The sequence below is a fragment of the Ursus arctos genome, unplaced genomic scaffold (assembly GCF_023065955.2).
Source record: "Ursus arctos isolate Adak ecotype North America unplaced genomic scaffold, UrsArc2.0 scaffold_24, whole genome shotgun sequence".
Lineage (NCBI taxonomy): Eukaryota > Metazoa > Chordata > Mammalia > Carnivora > Ursidae > Ursus > Ursus arctos.
The window spans coordinates 22,757,628-22,775,823 of record NW_026622919.1 but is presented as its reverse complement, the minus strand read 5'-3'; the positions used below and the strand labels follow the sequence as shown (position 1 = coordinate 22,775,823).

Below are 18,196 nucleotides of genomic sequence, written 5' to 3'. Positions count from 1 at the left end.
AATAAGAGTTCAGTACATTGGGGACCGACAGCACTAATAACCAATCAAAGAGAGGCGTCTAGAGCGACGTTGGTTTAGCCAATAGACCTGTGAAATGTCACTGATGGACGGTAGAGGGCACCAACCGGAAAACTACTGAAGAGTGAACGACATGTTCGCCAGCCAATTGGCGGGAGGCAAAGTCCCGCCCACGAGGTGGTTGATGGACAGCAACAGGAAGCTAGATGAGGAGGGGCTTAGCCGAGGAGTGGTTTTGTATTGGTCGTAGTTGACCTTCCACCCACCTCGAACCCAAAAGATGAGTGATAGATCTCCCCTAAAGCCAATCAGAAGTCCTTAGGGTGAGGCCCAGAAATGCCCTATAAATAGTACATACATTACACTTCAATCCAGTGTCGCCCTGGTGTGGCACGGGCCTCCTGCTCTTCGGCCACTCAAGTCCCGTGCCTGGTGAGTGGAAAACCACCAGCCTTTTATTTAGTCCCTCGCCTTTCAGCGCCTCGGCGGAGGGAAATGAACCCCCAGGCGACTTTGTGCTGCCAGGCATAGGAGTCCAACAATAGCGGGAGTTGGGGCTACGTGACACTTCTGAGAAAAGGGATTATTTCGCCGTCTTGGTTCAGGTCCCCGTTCATCCTCACCTGGTTATTGCAGCGACCCCCCCCTCCAACGGGCGGTCCGCCCAAATCACCTGAAGCTCTCTCTAAAGGGAGATTCCCGGGGCTGCCTCTGATAATCGGGTTCTGTGCGCCTGGGGCACCCTGGACTATGCGCTCTGACCAGCGCCTCGGGTGGACAGAGTTGGTCCTGCCCCACTTACCTCCTTGAATGAGGCGCTGTGTGAATACACACAGAGCTTGGATTGGAGGGCGCTGCCTTGGCATTTTTCGGCAAGAAATCTACTCGGGCTTCAGACCAGCCTGGGTTCGAAATTTACACATCCCACTTACCGAGGGCAGGGTACTGAAACTCCCCCCGCCTTCTGTCCTCATCTGTACGATGAGGCTCATCACACCTACACCTCAGAGCAGCGGCTTCTCTCTTTTTTTTTAAACGTAAAGCACAGCGAGAAATACATTTGAATCCTGATACAGTACACTTACACTCCTGCGAGAATGTATAACAAAGTTTCCGCAAACAATACTAAACCTTCCTACCCGTGATATGCTGATATTTTCTATCCTGTTATTCTTCCTTCTTCCCTCCCTTCCTTTCTGCCTGCCTGCCTTTTCTTGATCATGACTGGCAGTTCGAAAAACGCTATCATAAAGGGTTGGAGTGATAAGATAAAACACAGAGCCAATGCCGAGTACATAGGAATTGATGAATAAATGTAAATATTCTCTTCCAGTCTACCCCTCCGAGACTTAGCTTTTGAAAAACCGGACTCTAGGAGCTATCACTCCTCTACCTAAGATGCTTTATTGGCTCCCTATGCCTTCCTGGATAAAAAGCTCGAACTCCGGACTAGGAGGCAGACCACATCCTTTACACTTATTTGTGGATCTTTCCTCCCCCCACCCTGTTCCCTTCCTACAAACCCTACCCTTTTGTGTCAAGGAAAGATTCCACATTTCCTAAGCACTATGTCTTCCCTTTCCCTTCCTACTTTATCCTTCCTTTCTCCTGGTAAACTCCTGTACATCCTTCAAGCCCCTGCTCAAAGTCTGAACAGCTAACTCCCGCTGAGCCATAGCAGAGGGCTTCACTCGCTAACACACTTTTTATTTTCGCTTCTGACTCCTGCGCTGAGCTGTGAGCTGCAGTGGAAGGTTTGAGGCCTGTCCAGGAGGACTGGCAGGAAATGTATGTGGAGTTAAAGAATGAATATTTGCATACAATTACATCTACGTAGGACTTGTTTATGTAGACCATACATTCTGTTCCCATGCCATTTTTCAAGTTAAGATTGCTTCACTGTCAGGCCAAGGACTCCACCCCAGTTCAGTGACTCAGCTATATTAGGGTGCAGGGAGTTTTTTTGGGGGGAGGTGAGGTTGAATATCCTGCTGGGCCACTGCCAAACCTGTTGTGGGACGAAAGCTGGGACAGCTGTGCTTCTCTCACCCCAGAGGCCCCATCATGAAGACAGCAGAAGTGGGGGGGTGCATGTGTGTGGGTGGGGGAACAGGGTGCAAAAACAGAGAACTTGGCAGCCGTTTTGAGTTACTTGAATTGTTCTTCCCTTTTAAAGACCGCCATTGCCTTGTTTTGTTCCTTCTTTCTAGGCTCTCTTGCTCCTTTCTTACCAAAGGCACACCCAGGGAAGGCAGCACTTTCTAAGGACAGAAGTGCCTTATACTTTGTCAGGACAGTTGGAGTCTTTGAGCCTCGTTTACAACCCCCAAAACCACCATACAACTTCTCTTCCCACAGGTCGCTGCTTTCTAGATGGCCTCCATCCTCATGAGAGGAAGGAGGCCAGGCGGGCAGCGTCTAATGTCCACTTTCTCCCTAGCCACACTTCACACTCACTGGAGAGCTATTCATAAATTCTGAAGTCCAGGTCCCATCCCAGGTGGAGAAAATCGGAATCTCCGGGGGGGGGCTGGCGATGGTATTGAGTAATTCCTTGGGTGACTCCAGTAGGCAACCAAATGTCTCGGTAGCCTGCACATCTTTCCACTGTGGGTGCCCAAGTGACAAACTATGAACAGTCTCACCCTCTGCCCTCCCCCACCTCTGTCCCTCCCCTTCCTGAGTTTCTCCCCTGCCCCTCTCTACTTGCCTTGGTCTTCAGGGAGCCAGGGCTGACAGGTGGTTCCAGCTGTGTCTCATTCACGATGGGCCTGGGGGCAGGTTCCCTCTCTCTCTTTCTCTTTTCTCTCTTGGTGATATTTCCATTCTTGTTTCCAACTACTCTCAGCCTCTTTTTGTTCTAAGTGGTCGATTTCTCTCCCTTTCTCATTTTTGCCACCCCTTAAAGCCCCACTTTTGTCTTGTTCACCCCTGCACCTCCTCCCTCCCCACCCCCTGCAGCACACTGCTTGCTATAGGGTAGGTGCACAGTAAATGTTTGTTGACTGACTAAACGACTGCATCCTTTTAATACTTTTTTGTGGACTTCCCTTCTCTGCCAGGCCCAGCTCCCTCCACCTCCATTTCACTTCTCCTTCCCTGTCTCCCTCTTCACCTCCTTCCCTCTTGATTCTCCTGTCTTTCTCCTGCTTCCTGACACCCCCCTTGGCCTTGTCTTTTGCATGTAGTTGCCCCCATCCATCCCCAAGGATGGGCAAGAGCACCAGAAGGAGGGCGGGAGGCAGAAGTGCAGTTTCTGCCCTTAGGAAGCTCCAGATTCCTTCCGGGGCCTTCTGTGAAAAGAATGGTGGAGCAGGTCCTGGATGTTCAGAAGCCAGAAGAACGTCAGCGTCCCAGCCTTGACTATTTGTTGGTCCTTACTCATTGCTACAACCCAAGCTTTATCGTTTATTTTTGAAGAGTTACAGCCAATTCAGCCTTGAAAGCTGGCTCATGCTCCCTTAAGGATTTTGCCAGTAGCTTCTGCTTCTCCCATATCCCTCTTGCTGGTTTTCCACATTCTCATCCCTTCTCTTTCCACCTACAGAGAAATCAAAGTTGCAGACTTGTCGAACCATCCCTGCCACTCCTACGTGCCCAGAGAAATGTGGTACAAACAACTAGTTTAAGTGAATCTCATTACTTTTTTTCTCCCTGGCCCATCTAGGATTTCAATGATCTAAGTTTCCTTACTCTTCTTTGAGCACGAAACATTGACCCCGCACCCCAGGGGCACGCACACAGCCACCCCTTTCTCCACTGCCCAGGGATGCCACTCCTGACCCATGCCCTGACTTGTCTACTCCCTCTGTCCCCTGGTTTCCCTGCCAGACCCGATGGCTGTCCACCAACTGCCATGGAATGTTCCAGCAAGAACATTCCACCCATCCTTCCCCACAGAGTTCTTCCTCCTTACCTGGTTCTTTCTACCCCCTAGTCCCCTTGGGATGAGGTCTGTGGAGCCTCAGGAAGAAAGGGCAGACCCTCCTTCCTCCCTCTCCCCGCCCCCCCCCTTCCCAGGGAGCAGCCCTTGAGGGTAGAAGGCACCTGTGCCCGCTCAGCCTTCCTTTGTCGCCACTAGAGGGCACCCAAGGCATTTCTAAAAGCAGATGCTGGGTTTTGTTTTTTTTGTTGTTGTTGGTTTTGTTTTGTTTTGTTTTTTAACCTTACTGGAAGGGAAAGGCAAGCATATAAATTGAGTTTAGCAAGCATGCATTGAGTGCCTACTGTTTGCCAGGCCCATGCCCTGCTTCATCTGGAAAGAGGGAATGTTCTAGCCGCTACAAAGACTCCTTGAAGAGCCATTTGCCTCTTCAAGGAATCAGTTCCTACCACCAGCTCATCTTACCATGTCTGGTAACACTCTCCTATCTCTGCCTCAGCCTCTCGCCCTCTCCACCCCTCCTGATCCGATGACCACAGCTCCGTGTCTGCATCTCTGAGTCCAGGCTTCCCGTGGCCGACTGGAGACGATCCTAGGGACAAAGTGAATTCCCCAGGTGGGCACTGTCTCCGTCTCTCTTCTGGGTCCCTGACCCCCTCTTGTCAAAGCCCCGTCTTGGCAGCCATCACTGGCCTCCTGAGGGTTCTGCAGACACCCTGAGTATGGAGGCTGTGGGGTCGGTGAGGCCGTTGGCTGGGATGCCGGGCTCAGGAGCATCCGTGCTTCACCGGCAAGCGCCGACCCAGCCAGCAGAGACTCAGGAAGTGGGTGACAGTGGCGATGACGGTAACAATGATAATAGTAATAATACATTGGGACCCACAAAATGGCTGCAAAGTACCCTCTAATGATCACTTGTATTTATAGATCTCCTTCCCTTCCTAGACACTTCAGAGCCATTGCCCAGTTACCCTCCTAGCTTCCCTGGGAGGGACAATTAACCCCATATTTTATGGCCAGGGGAAACCGAGGCTCTAAGAAGGGGGTGGAGTTGGCTGAGGTCACATAATGCGTCAGTGGGAACAGAATTTGTGAAGTGCCACTCTGTCCTTGCTTTCCCTCTATATCCAAACCCGCCTAGGTACGTGTGTCCGTGTACACACTCACACACGCGTGTGCACACGCTCGCTGTCCATCCCTCCGCCTCAGGAGAAGCTGGAACTGGGGCAAAGGATTGCTGCCTGAGGTGACAAGGAGGGAATCCGGGGAACCATGAAAGAGGGCTTCGCGCGGCCAGCCGAGGCTCCGGGGAGCTCTGTCTCTGTTCTGTTGGTTACACCTCGGCTCTGCCAGGGTGTCAGTCAGGATCCAGCCTCTCCAGACTTCAGAACGCATGAGGGAAGAAATGGGGGGTGTCTGGGTGCCCACACAACATGTCCCCAGGGATAGTGCCAGACACGCGTTCACCCTGGGAACCAGTGTGGATGAGGAACCCCATTCGCCCCTTCCAGCCACGATATCGGGGATGGCAGTGAGGTTCCAGAAAGGAGGAGAGACACGATTGCCCTAGAGAGGAGGGAGGCCCCCCCCCAGACAGGAATGGCAGTCTTTTGGCCTACACAAGAGGACACCGTGGACAGGACAAAGGGAGGTGGGGAGAGATGGTGCTGGGCTCGGGACTGGCTCTCAGTTTCAAGTTCTCACCGAGAAAGTATAAAGGAAATAAGGAGATGCTTTCTTTCTAGTTTGAAGGCAGGCATGGAAAGGGGGAATGTGCTTTTTTTTTGCAGCAGCAGGAGGGAGCACAGCTATCTAATCTAAAGGCTTCCTGGCTACACAAAATAGTGCCCCCGAGCAGGTGGTGGAAGAGGGCAGTGAAGTAAAAGTGGGATGACATTTGACTAATCTCAACACCGTTCCAGTTGGCTTGGACGCTGGGATAGGGAGTCATACCTCCGTGGGTGGGTCCCTGCTCGGAGAGAGCAGCCGTGGAAACCAAGCTGACCACAGTCACGGCCTCGCCGACCACAGCCACGGCCTTGCCTGGATTCTTCAAGTCCCTGATCCTTGACTGGTCCCCACTTCCCAGCTCCACTCCTGTCTCCTGTCTGCCCCTGACCCTGGCCACCAGGGCCTGGGCCACTCCCTCCCACAGCTCCTGCTTCCCCGGCTGAAACTTGAAGGCTCCACATGGCTGAGAGTTTACTAGGGCTCCCAGCTGGGTCCCACCTTTGATCTGGCTTCAAAAAATAAAAAGCAGTACCAGGAGAGTAATTTTCCCCCGGCCTGCTGGGGAGGAAGGCAGGCTGCAGGCAGGTCCTGACCAGCCCGGCCCACTCCTCCTCGAGCCTGTAGTCTGAAGCTGGTGGCAGGAGGGGGGGGGGGGTTGGGGACCAAGGGAGCAAAGCCATTTTCCTCTCTGACTTCCGCTCCCTCCCTGCTAGAACACTGACCTCAAGTGAGTCTTCCTTTCCTTCCCTGCTTGCCAATCAGCAGAAGAAAGGATGAAAGGAGAGCATAGTTGCTCTCCTACCCACCTTCTGCCCAGCACTGGGCTCCCTCCCCACCCCAGCCTCTCTCCCCGTTGGGCCGGATTAGAACAGTGCCCTGCTTAGAAGGGCAGTGCCTCTGTCCTCTCCCTGCTTGTGCCCCTGGCCTCTTCCCGGGGAGTGCTGACCGACCACTCAGGGTGGGGCCTGGCCATGGGCAAGTCTGTGCCCACCTGGCTGGGCACCCGAGACATGACTCAGTTGGCTGTCTCAGCGCCAGCTCTGGTCTTAGGAGGCTGGACTAAGGAGTGGGGAGGGGAAGGCCAGACTGGAGAGAGGGTGGGTCAGCCTTTTATGGAGCTTCGTCCCCATCCCTCTGCCTGGAGTCCTGCAAGTGCTGGCCCAGGATTTCCATCTTCCGGCAACCCCCACCCTCCTGCCCAGTTCAAAGGCTCTAGCTCCTCACCTGTCCCAGGATGCTTCCCTGGGGCCCTTTTAAGTGGTTAGCAGTGCACCCCTCCTCCACCCAGCTGAGGTTCAGGGCTGCTCCATGAAGGTGCAAGAGACGAGGGGGGACTCAGGGTGATGGGGTGCAGAGTCCAGAGTCTGGGAGGAAGCAGAAACACACCCTTAAACTAGTTGAGCTGCCCCCAGTGATGTCAAGCCCTAGACACAGGGCCATTGACTACTAGATAATTCTTTCATGGACGGGGAGAAGAGCCTGGGGTCAGGCCCAAGGGAAGCTTGACAGCAGAGTTTGGTGGGCAAGAGCTGAGGGTTGGGGCTGGGCCGGGCACCATCTGCTCTTGAGGTTTCCAGCTCAGCCTCTGGCTCATCGGCTTAAAGGAAAGGTAGCCACCAAGCACAGGGTCACCGGGCTCTCTGTGTTTTTGTGTCCTTATTGAGCCATTCCTGTCTCCCTTCAGGGAAGACTCCTACCCCACAAACATACTCTCAAAGCGTTCCTTAAATCTTGAGACTCATCCAGAATTGGCCAGAACCCACCCTCCCCTCCTGCCCCCACTTCCTGGGAAAAGGGTTCATGGGAACATGAGCGTCCCTACTTCCAGATGGAGGCCCCTTCTGGAAGTCACCCCCCTTCCCCCACCTGGCCCCAGGCACCTCTCCCTGACCTGGGGGCGGACAGGAGAGTCGGGGTGGGGGAGGAAGTTGGGAGTCACCTAGTCTCCGGGTGGGCGGGGTCCCTACAGCGATAACCATCTTTCTGGCAGCTCCAGCCTGTTCTATTGGTGAGTAATTTTTTTTCCTAGAGGAGAAAGGTGAAGGCCTTGGTGGGGAGTTATTCTGGCTCTGAAGTGTCCTTGCAGCTCCCCAGGCCCCCTCCAGGCCTTGTGCAAGAGCTGTAAATCTCTCACCAACCACAGGCCTGGGGCTGCCCGTTGCTCAGCTTTCAAGTCGGGAGGTTTGTACGCATTTGCTCCTTGGTTGGGCTCCGCAGCTCCTGCCCGGGGCCTCTCCCCAGCCTGTAAAAATCCAGTCCCATAAATCTCAGCTGCCCCCCTGGGGGCCAAGCAGCCTCCCACTCCACCTCCCACCTGTAAGCATCCCCCCCCCCCCCCCGCCCCAAGAGATGGCAGACGGCAGAGCAGGGGCAGGAAAAAGAGGCTAAAGGAGTTCTGAGGGCAGCAGTTGCGTGAGGGGTTTTCTGGGGAGTCCCACTTGGCTCCTCGGCATTAGCCGCTACCTGGCCGGGTTTGGACCTTGTAACCGAATGTCTGTTTTGACAGCATCAGGGCCGGAGGGGCTTCTGCGGGGCTCTGGTGGGGAGGCCTCTTGGCCTCCACCGCCTTTCGGCATCCATCTGAGCCTCCTGAGACAGGTGGCTGTCTGTCTGCCAAGCCCCGGGTGCAGTCGGAGGTGGCAGGCAGCCCAGTGACTGTGCCACTTTTCTGGATCAAAATGGGGAGCTTGAGGCATGGGCAAGGGGGTAGTACTGCCCGAGACGTGGAAGGCCACACATGACTTGCACGGGCCAGTAGATTCGGTAGTAAAACACCACTCTGATGGGGGACACTGGACACCCAGCTGGACGGGGCAGAGCGGAGGGCCTCGGGTGGCAGGGCCTGGGGTGTCTCAGGGCTGGGGCAGGCTGGGAAGGGAGGGGCAGGCTGGGAAGGGAGGGGCCTGGGCCTGGGAATTGGTGGCTGGGGGAAGAGGACGAGGGGAGAGCTGCAGAGGAAGCAGGGCGGCCAGTTCCAGTGGAGGGGACAGTCTGTTGGAAGGTTCCCCGGGGGAGACGATACCAGGGACAGAGCAGGTTTGCCGGGAAGGTGAGGAGCCCGCGCCTGGCTCTGTCTTTGCTGGAATCAGAGCTGGGGAAGGGAAAGGAAGAGCCGCCCTCCTCTAAGTACTTCATGCACACTTAGCCCCACTTTACAGATGAGAAAGCTGAGGCATAGCAAGTTTAAGGAATGTGCCCTGGATCATCCGGCTGGCTAATGGCACGGTCGGGATGCCAACCCGGGCAGTCAGGCTCCAGAGCCGGCACTCTCCGTTTCTGCCCCCAGTGCAGAAGCAGACGGAGGGCACTGTCACCCAGGGCAGAGGGTATCCTCTGCACCGCCTCCCAGCTCCCACACAGGCCAGCAGGCGTGTTGTCCTCTCTGCTCAGGGAAAGAGCAATTCTGCCCCTCTCTGGGGGCCGTCTGCCTCCTGGGGCACACCCACCTTGGAAGCAGCATCGGGGACCAGCGACTGGCAACCCCCGGGTGCCCCGCTTCCGCTAGCACCCGCCACCATCAGGAAACTGGGCACTAGCAAAAGTGAAACTGACTTTGCCGGTTCCGCCCCCGCGGAGGGAAACGGGGAGCAGCCTCGGCTGGTCAACAACCGGTTAGGCACTTTTTATTGCCCGCACTGTCATAATCCTCCGGGCTTGGCCGGGGTGAAGAGGAAATGGGAAGGCAAGGAATTCCAAGATGCCTGCAGAGTTCATGCCAGCCATCCCCTTGCTTCTAGGTAGGGGGGCCCCCACGCTGTCGGGGAATTTCCCTCCATGTGAGGCCCTCAGCCTGGGAAGTCAGCAGGCCTTTGGGTCCAGCAAGAGTCTTTCAGCCTCAGGGAGGGGTGTACTCTTGTCCTTGGCTCTAGAAACGCGGGGAAGAGGAAACCCATCCCTGTGTGTTCCCAGAACATGGGATAGCAGGAGCTAGGCTCCTACGTAGGACAGAGATGCGGTCGTGGAGGCCTCTGGTGGGTGTTCCCTGGGATGTGGGCATGGGGGGGAGCGGGCAGGGGATGCTGATTTTTCCTTAGTACCATCAGACTCCTCTCTCAGCCTGGCAGCTCCCAGAGGAGCTCGTCTCTCCCATCAGATTGAACACTGCTCCAGAAGCCGTCTTGGCAAGAGAAAGCCTCGTGGGCGTGCCGCCCTTTCCCTCAGCTGCCCAGAGCAGAGCTCTGTCCACAGTAGGCCACTCCTGCTGTCCATGCAACAATGACCGTGGCCCTGGCCCAACGTGGGCTGCCTTCTGGGCAGGAAGGGCAACCACTGTCTGTCACAGCCTTCATTTCCCCATCTGTAAAATGGGGGTAATCATAGGACCCACTTCAGCGGTCGTTGTGAAGATTATGAAGACCATGTGTGTGCTTGGCCCATACTAAGGGCTCAGTAAACGAGAGCTCTTGTTAGCTTTCGGGGCAGCTGGCACAAGGAAGACAGCCACTTTCCGTGCATCAGACATCGGGGTGGAATTCCAGCAGCCCAGGCTTCGAACAGGAAGGCCGGAAGCCAGCCCGCCCGGCAGCTCTGTGGGGCTCTCTGGCTGAGACCCAGGTGGACGGGTCAGGTCCGTTCTCTCCAGGAGAGAGCAAGGAGAGCTGCGATCAGCGTGGGTCTCCTTAGGGACCTGGAGCAGAGAGGGCAGCAATGAAGGGGGATGTCATGTTAGGGCCCTCCTGTCAAGTGGAGAGAAGGGTCCCCGTGTGCTTCATTGCTTCAGAAGACCTAGGGGTCTCAAAGCCAACGAGATGCTTATCCAGCGTGGTGGAGCGTTGGGCATGAATGGACACAGTGACCTCTCCCAGACCATAGGTCCCAAAATCACCTGAAGGAGGGGAGGGGACAGAAGGCGGTGAAAACATACCCAAGCTGAGCACACATTCATCTTCCCTGTCCCCAGTAGAGACAGACCCCTGAGTTCAGAGTGGTCCACAAGCTGCTTTACATATCCAGACTGCCTATGCTTGGGGAGAAGGGGCTCTCGGGTTTGGCAGCTGGTTCTGTCCTGAGGAAGGACCCGGGGTGGGGCTGAGCAGGTTGGCCACTGGCAAGGAGCCAGGGCCCTCAGGCGGGGGGGCAGGCAAGTGGGAGGAGGAGGGAGCAAATGCCACTACAGAAGAGATGGCACAGATGCTACTGTCTTCGGTCTTGGGCCTCGAGGGGGAAGCAAGTAGAGTAGGGAGGTGGGGCTGGAGGAAGGCTCTGAGGCTCTCGGGAGAATCTTGGGGGGAAAACGCTCTCTCTTCTTCCTTTCTTCTTTTCAGTTTCAACTTAAAAGTTCTCAAAGTGGGAAGCTTTTCCCCTTTGCTCCCTGGGCTTACCTTTGCAGTGACCTGTTCACCGGGTGGAGAACTGAATATGCCTCCCTTCCTCCCTCTTGCCCCGCCAGTAGGCAGGGGGGCCTGTGCCCAGTGCTGGAAGGATGTCCAGAAGGCTACCCCTTCAGGGAGGAGCTGTTGGTCAGATAGGGGAGACATGGTTCTTGACCACAAAGATTTCCCAGACTGACGGGGGAGATAGAGCCCATCCCTGACTCAACAAGAGTCCAGAAACAAGGACAGACAGCAAACGGATGGAATTCTTGAGGTGGTGCTCAGAGACTGGGAAGATGCCCTAGGGAGTGGGCTGAGTGCATCCGTGGGGAGAGGTTCCTAGAAGAGAACGTGAAGTAGATTTAGGGGGAGAGGCCAGTGAATGCCATTTATCCTTAAGCCAGGCCCATTTATCCAAAAAAGAAACTGCCTGGGACTTCACAGTAAATCAGTACATCTGAGCCAGGATTCCCAATTGCCCCTTTTCCCCAGGGGGGAGGAGGGCGCTAAGAGAAGGTGGGAGGTGGGGAGGGCTGGAAGACAGGCTGGGGACCAGCTGAAATGGGAGGGGGAGGGGAAGCGTGTCATTTTGGTGAAGTTCCTCCCTGACCTCATGGATGAACCAAAGTCACTGAAATGAAAAAGAGAGGCGAGTTGAACAGGTCCCTGTCTGGCCACTGTGAGTCAGGGGAGCCGGCCCTCTGATCCTCTGAGCCAAATCCTCGAATCTCTGGGGCTTTCAAGGCTCCTTGGGTCCAGTCTCAAAGCCACCGCCAGGTAGGGATCTGCCCCCTCCCTGACTTCCCTCTTTTCTGCCCTTTTACTGCTCTCTGACCTCCAACCCTGGGGCCTCCCTGGAAGGCTGAGTTACTTCTCCCCCTACCCAGATTTGGGGTAGACCTGGATAAAAGGGACAGAACGAAGGGGCTGTGTAGCCGGGCACAGGGCAGGGAGCTGAAGAAATCCGTGTTTCTCAGCTGATGGGAGGCCTGGCCCCAGCTGGACCCCACTCTGAAAGCCACAGTGAAATGAACCCTTCATAAGAGGATGCCAGCGTGTGTGTGGGGGGCTGGGGGTGGGGAGAAGGAGGAACTGTCGTGGGTCCCCAGAGCCCCCTCTGTGTGGATGCTAATTGCCATTAGAGGGAAGCACTGCAGGGGCCCTGGAGCCTTCAGCTCTGGGTCTGAGCCTCTAGGGGCCTCAGGGAATCCCCCATCAGCACCTGCTCCGGATAGGCCCGGGGGGGGGGGGGGGGAGGGGGGCGGCCCCAATGGCCCAGTCGGTCTCCTCAGGCACTTCCCAAGTCAAGACACTTGAACCGTCCGACCTCTTGGTGGGAAGGCCCCTCTGAGGTGGCACCTAGCCCTTCCTCCAGTCCCTGGGCACCTTCGTGGGGGTGGGTCTCCCTGCAGAACCAATGGTTCCTGATGGCCCATGAAGATAGGGTGGGTTTCCGCGTCCGTGGGTTCCCCGTCTTGTTGGGGGAGAGCACCTGGACACTCTCTCCCAGCCCACGGGAGCTGGCACACAGGCCTGTGCCTGACTGGCTGGGGAAGGCTTGGAGCCTGGCTGAGCCCCAGTCTCAGGAGGGAGGGAAGAGGGTAGTGAGGGGGTGGGATGCCTCTTCCGCCCGGTAGATTAGGGACTCTGAGACAGGAGAGGGCCTGTCACCAGGCCCATAAATAAAGCAGCTGAGTCTCTCCCTCCATCTGTGTTTATCTGTCTGGCCTCGGTTTCCGGGAGAGGAGATGGCTCAGCACCCCCAGCATCAAACGCCAGGCGCTGGGGGGTGGGGTGGGGAGGGGCAGCCTCTTTCCCTTCGCCTTGCTCTCACCCTCTCTTTCTCCTTCTCAAATGCCTTCCTCTTGGCTCCTCTCTCTGCAGCCCAGACCCTTAGTCCAGGAGCCCCTCTGAGACCAGGCAGGAAGGGTGGGGAGTGTGGTCGGAGGGGTCTCAGCCAGACAGCCCTGCCGTCCCTCCCCACTGGTGCTCACCCTTTATGGACTGTGGAGAAGGTGCCCTGGGGCCCCCAGGGAGGTGAGGGGTAGGAACCAACAGGGTGTGTGTGGGGGGGGGCGCTGAGTGTGTGAACTCTTAGTCCACGGGCGGCATCTGAAGAGGGAGGCAGGCCTGCTGCTTAGCGATGAGGGGAGACCCTGCCTCCCCGGGGCTCTGTGAGAGCTCCAGGCTCTTCTTACAACCCAGGACATGCCACCAGGGCTTTTCCGGTGTGGGTCCCCAGACCACCTGCATCAACGTCATAGGGAAAGAGAAGGGGAGATGCTTGTCTAAATGCATGTTCCTGGGCCCCATAGACTTGCTGAATGAAGAGGGACCTTTCCTTTTATTTAGTTTAAAGATTTTATTTATTTGACACACACACACACACACACAGGGAGCGTGGGCGCACAAGCAGGGGAAGCAGCAGGCAGAGGGAGAGGGACAAGCAGGCTCCCCACTGAGCAGAGAGCCTGATGCCTGCAGGGCTCCATCCCAGGACCCTGAGATCATGCCCTGAGCTAAAGGCAGACGCTTAGCTGACCAACCGAGCCGCCCAGGCGCCCCGGGCCTTTCATTTTAATGGGCATCCAGGCGATGCTGGTACAGCCCAGGCTTGAGCACCGCCCCTCGTGCTGTCTGAGGGCAGGCTGTCCTGTCCTCCACCGCATCCCCAGCACCCAGCTCGGTGCCTGCAACATAGCAAGTGTTCAATAAACATCCACCGATGGGATGTATTTCTTGATGGTGACTACCCCCTCCTTTTCCGCGGGGCCTTCTTCTCTGGCCTCTCCAACCCCAAATCTCCCTGCTGGAGCGGGGGAGGGGCCCCAAGTTCCTCCTCTCAGAGGAGGTGGTGATGCTGGAATATGTCAGCCAGACCCGCCCCCAACCCCATGTCACCAGTCTTCAGCCCAACACGTCTGTATACATCGCGGGCACACACACAAGCACTCTGGTCGTAGGGATCTGAGGCCAGCGGGGAGCTCTCAGGAGGGCAGGTGAGGCCTCTCAGCTCCCCTCGGAGTCCACAAGAGCCACGACCTCCATCATCTCCTGTCCTCGGGGAGCAAGAAGTGGCAGGAGGCCGGGAAGGGGAAAATCATAGAGAAGGAAAAGTACCGAAACTGTGTGAAAGAAGGGCCACAGCTAAACGAGGTCTGGGGGAAGAGGAGAGCACCCCTGTCGCCCAACTCAGGCCAGTGGCTCCTGGAATTTTCCAAAGTCCTAGGCATCCCAGCCAGGAATGCCTGAATAAGTCACTTCTCTCTGAGCCTCAGTTTCCCTGAGCGTCAAACGACCATCTCTGGGAAAAAAAGGCGAGGCTCTTCCAGATGCGGAGTCCTCTCCCTTCGGTCAGGGCCACTCTGTGCTCCCGCCTCTTTGCAACTGGCTTGCACTGCATTTGCTGTCATTTGCTTGGGCCAGATCAAAAAAAAAAATGTGGTCCGCAGATGAATATAAGGCGGTAGGGTTGTAGGCGAGGAGGCTCCCTGGGGTGGTGACAGAGATGTGGAGGAGGGAAGCGCGGGAGGCTGCCTGCAGCTAGCATGGCCGTCAGGCTGATCTGATAGCTTTCCCAGCTCCGGAGCGGAGAAGGCGGTCCAGGACTTCAGGAGCCCCAGCGTCGCCAGGACGTCTGGGAGGGGAGCGAGCAAGGGACCCAGGCATTCCGGGGGGGTAGTGAGGCGGCCCTGAGGGTGAAGGGCAGCTGAGCAGGGCTCTCAGGCCTCCCAGGGAGCCCGGAGCCAGCCCCAGGAATGCACCAGCCTGGGAGGGAGATGGCAAATACTTGCCCTGAGGCCCTAGAGAGGGCCGAGGGAGGCAGGAGGCTGAGAGAGGAGGAAGGAGGAGGAAGGGGATGAGGCAGAGCCCGGGAGCTGAGTCTCCTGAGGAAGGAAGAGGCAGAATCACTCCTGGGCAGCAGAGGGTGACGGCAGCAGTGTCCACCCCGGCTGTCGGCTGTCGTCCGTCGTCCGGGGTTGAGGCGGAAGCTAAGAAATGAGGAATAGGCCAGTGGAGACCTGGGAAAGGCAGGCTGTCTGGGTCCGTCCCCCCTACCCCGCCAAATCCAGGCTGGGGTAGATAGAGGAGACAGAGTGCTCCGCCCTAGAGAAAAGCCCTGATCTGATGGCAGAGACACAGTCCCACCCCATGGGGGCTCTCTGTCCCAATGACACAACCCAGGTCCTTGGGAAGCCCTTAGTCTCATGGAGGAGAAACAGTCCTTGCCTCCATCCTGGGGTGGGGGAGCACAATGGGACACTATACATATTTTCAAAATGACTTAGAAGCTCTTTCTGCAACACAGCAGCCAGGACAAACATAGGGGAGAGTTGTGAATGCTGAGCCTTTCATAGACGGAGGGAACCCCAACGTAAAGGAGCTATTAGTTTAGCAGAATTAATCAGAGGAGGCTCCCTCAAGTGGATTTTGAGTGAGATTTCGAAGATGGAGAAAGACAGGGGTTAGGGGTTCATCCTTGGTTGGCCTGGGGCAGCGAGGGTAGAGCTGGTGAGGACAAGGGGGACAGTTGGCTCGGGGCAGCAGCCCTGGATGGCAGTGGTCCAAAAAGAGGACTCCAGGGGCGCCTGGGTGGCACAGTGGTTAAGCGTCTGCCTTCGGCTCAGGGCGTGATCCCAGCGTTATGGGATCGAGCCCCACATCAGGCTCCTCTGCTATGAGCCTGCTTCTTCCTCTCCCACTCCCTCTGCTTGTGTTCCCTCTCTCGCTGGCTGTCTCTATCTCTGTCGAATAAATAAATAAAATCTTTAAAAAAAAAAAAAAAGAGGACTCCATGTCTGGAAGAGCCTTTTTCCCAAAGATGGCCATTGGACATTCAGGGAAACTGAGGCTCAGAGAACAGAATGACAGGACTGAGGTGACCCAGCAAGGTAGGGGCAGAGCTGAGGCCAGAGAGTCCAGGGCTCGGGCTCTTTCTCCTCCCCCAGCTGGCATGCTGATAATCTAGGGCCGTTGTCAGAAGGTTCCAGGAGCCATGCCATCCGCCAGGTGTTTTGTTAGAACAGGGGAAAGTACCTGAATCTCTTACGGCCTCTTTTTCTCCATCTGTACTTTGGGCTCTCTCCTCAAGGAGGGGGAAGTCCTTTGCAGGAAGTTTCCACATGAATCGAAGGTATCGGTAGGACTTGCTAACAGTTTTCCTGAAGCAAACATGGGTGGCTGGAGAGGGAGAGGGAGGCCAGCAGAGGCTGGGGTACCCCCAGCTGATCAGGCATGCTCTGCTGCCACGGGGGCCAGATCTGATGATTTGGGGGGGGGGGACCAATTTGCGTTTGATTTGCATATCAATTGTGTGAATTCCAGCACTGGCCACGTGCTCTGGAATCTCCCTGGCTCCCGCTCCCTCCTCTGTGGTTTCCCCACCTGCCTGAGAGCCTCCGGGTTGCCAGTTGTGTGGCCACAGCTGGGGAAGGGGGGGTTCAGATGTTGGCCACTGGCTTCCCCCGGACCCACAGAGCTCCTTCCGTGCTCCACCCGGCGTCCCGGGCCCTCCTGGCTTCACTCGTGTGGGGTGCCCGGGAGGCCTCCCCTGAGGCCTTGTGGGAGGCTCCTGGCTGGCTGAGGGCTGGCTCTAATCGTGCCCAGGGCCTCCTGCCGCTCTGCCTTCCTAAACGTGGACCCCCTCTGAGGGCGACCCAGCGGGAGTCCCTCGGGCCCTGCCCTGCTCACAGGGGGCTGGCGAGAGCGGCCCCTCCACCCCCACCCCTGCGCCCTCAGCGGAGGCCGGGTGCTCAGCGGCAGTGGGCCGGCGAAGGGCTGTCCCCTCCCACTGGAGCCAAATAATTGCCTCCTGCTTTGTTGTGTGGTGTCTGGGGCCCGGGGCCTCTCATTTGTGGGGACGTGCTGTGGCGAGAGCCTCCCTGCGTAATTACCCTCCTCCCCATCGCCGCCGCCGCCGCCACTGAGCCTCCTGCGTCCGCTGGGCCTTACTCACCCCGCCGGCCTGCAGCTCCCCCCACGGCCCAGACGCAGGGAACTCCCCTCCCGGGTCCCAAACTGTCCTCTTCCGGCAAGCCACCGCTCGGCCTCCCCCTGCGGCCCCGCGAGCAAGCCGGGGTGGGCAGGAGCGGAGCCGGCGGGCGTCTGGCTCCCGGACGGGGACCTGAAAGAATCTTTCTGGTCTGAATACCGCCCCCCACCCAGTCCTCAGCCCGGGAACCAGACCCAGGATTGGGCTCCGGGCACGCGCCTCGCGTTGCGCAACATCTGGACAGGAGTTGCACCTGTCGGGACTTGCTCCCAGTTAGGGTTGGAGCTACCTGCGACCCTGATACCTGGGAGAAAACACTCCGCGCTAGCTACTGCTGCTGCTTCTTTTTTTTTTTTTCCTATGTCTAATCCGCAGTCACCTGTTTACCTATGTGTTGTAAAGGAACCGGAGAAGAGAGAGCGAGCCTGCGAGCCTGCACGGGAGCCCGAGACGCACCCACGCACCAAGGAAGAAACAGAGAGACACTCCCCAAGATAAAGGGAGAGACTCCAGCGAAGAAGCAGAGACCCGGGCCACAGAGAAGCCTGCGCAGGGAGCCGGAGACGCACAGAAGGACGGAGGAATGGAGAGGTTTCCATTTCTCTTGAATGGAGACAAAAAAGATACAGAATGGGCAAACAAATATAGCAAACCTCTGGTTTCTTGTTGTATTTTATTAAATCTTGGGTAACTCTTGGAGAATAGACCACTGACGTTGCATAAAGGCTGGGCTCGGAGGGGAGGCGGGAGGACAGACAGTAAGAAGCATCGGGTTGAGCCAAGACAAATTATGAAGAGAGCCACATATCACAAAGGTTTGTACACAGTAGGCGCTCAATCATCACTGATGGCAGGGGACCCCTCTCTCCTGAGGCCAGGACAACTGAAAATTTAAAGGCAGCAATGGTGGGGGGGCCGCCTGGCTGGCTCAGTTGGAAGGGCATGCAACTCTTGATCTCCCAGTGGTGGTGACTTCAAGCTCCACGTTGGAGGAGATAACTTAAATAAATAAAGTTTTAAAAAAATAAATAAATAAGTGGCAGCTATAGGGATGTATGTAGGATGGATTTCTGGAGGAGGGACTTTCTGAGCCTAAGAACCATTCATCAAACAACACATGTTTTTAGAGCTCCTACTATGTGCCAGAAACTGTTGTTGGTGCTTCGGATACAGTTAGTGAAGGAAACAAACACAGGTCCTTGGGAATAGTTGGGGAGTTATGGTTTCTGCCCCCCACCCCCAAGGAAGGTCGGAAGAGAA

The 18,196-nt window shown here is 56.6% G+C and overlaps 1 long non-coding RNA gene across 1 annotated transcript; it reads left to right on the top strand.

The window, feature by feature from the left end:
* Positions 1-363: 363 nt before the first annotated feature.
* LOC113265561 (uncharacterized) lies at positions 364-17,912 on the top strand. The gene is made up of 3 exons (XR_003320066.4): positions 364-450; positions 4,401-4,517; positions 17,339-17,912. It is a non-coding gene; the product is annotated as an uncharacterized LOC113265561 (long non-coding RNA).
* The last annotated feature ends 284 nt before the right edge of the window (positions 17,913-18,196 follow it).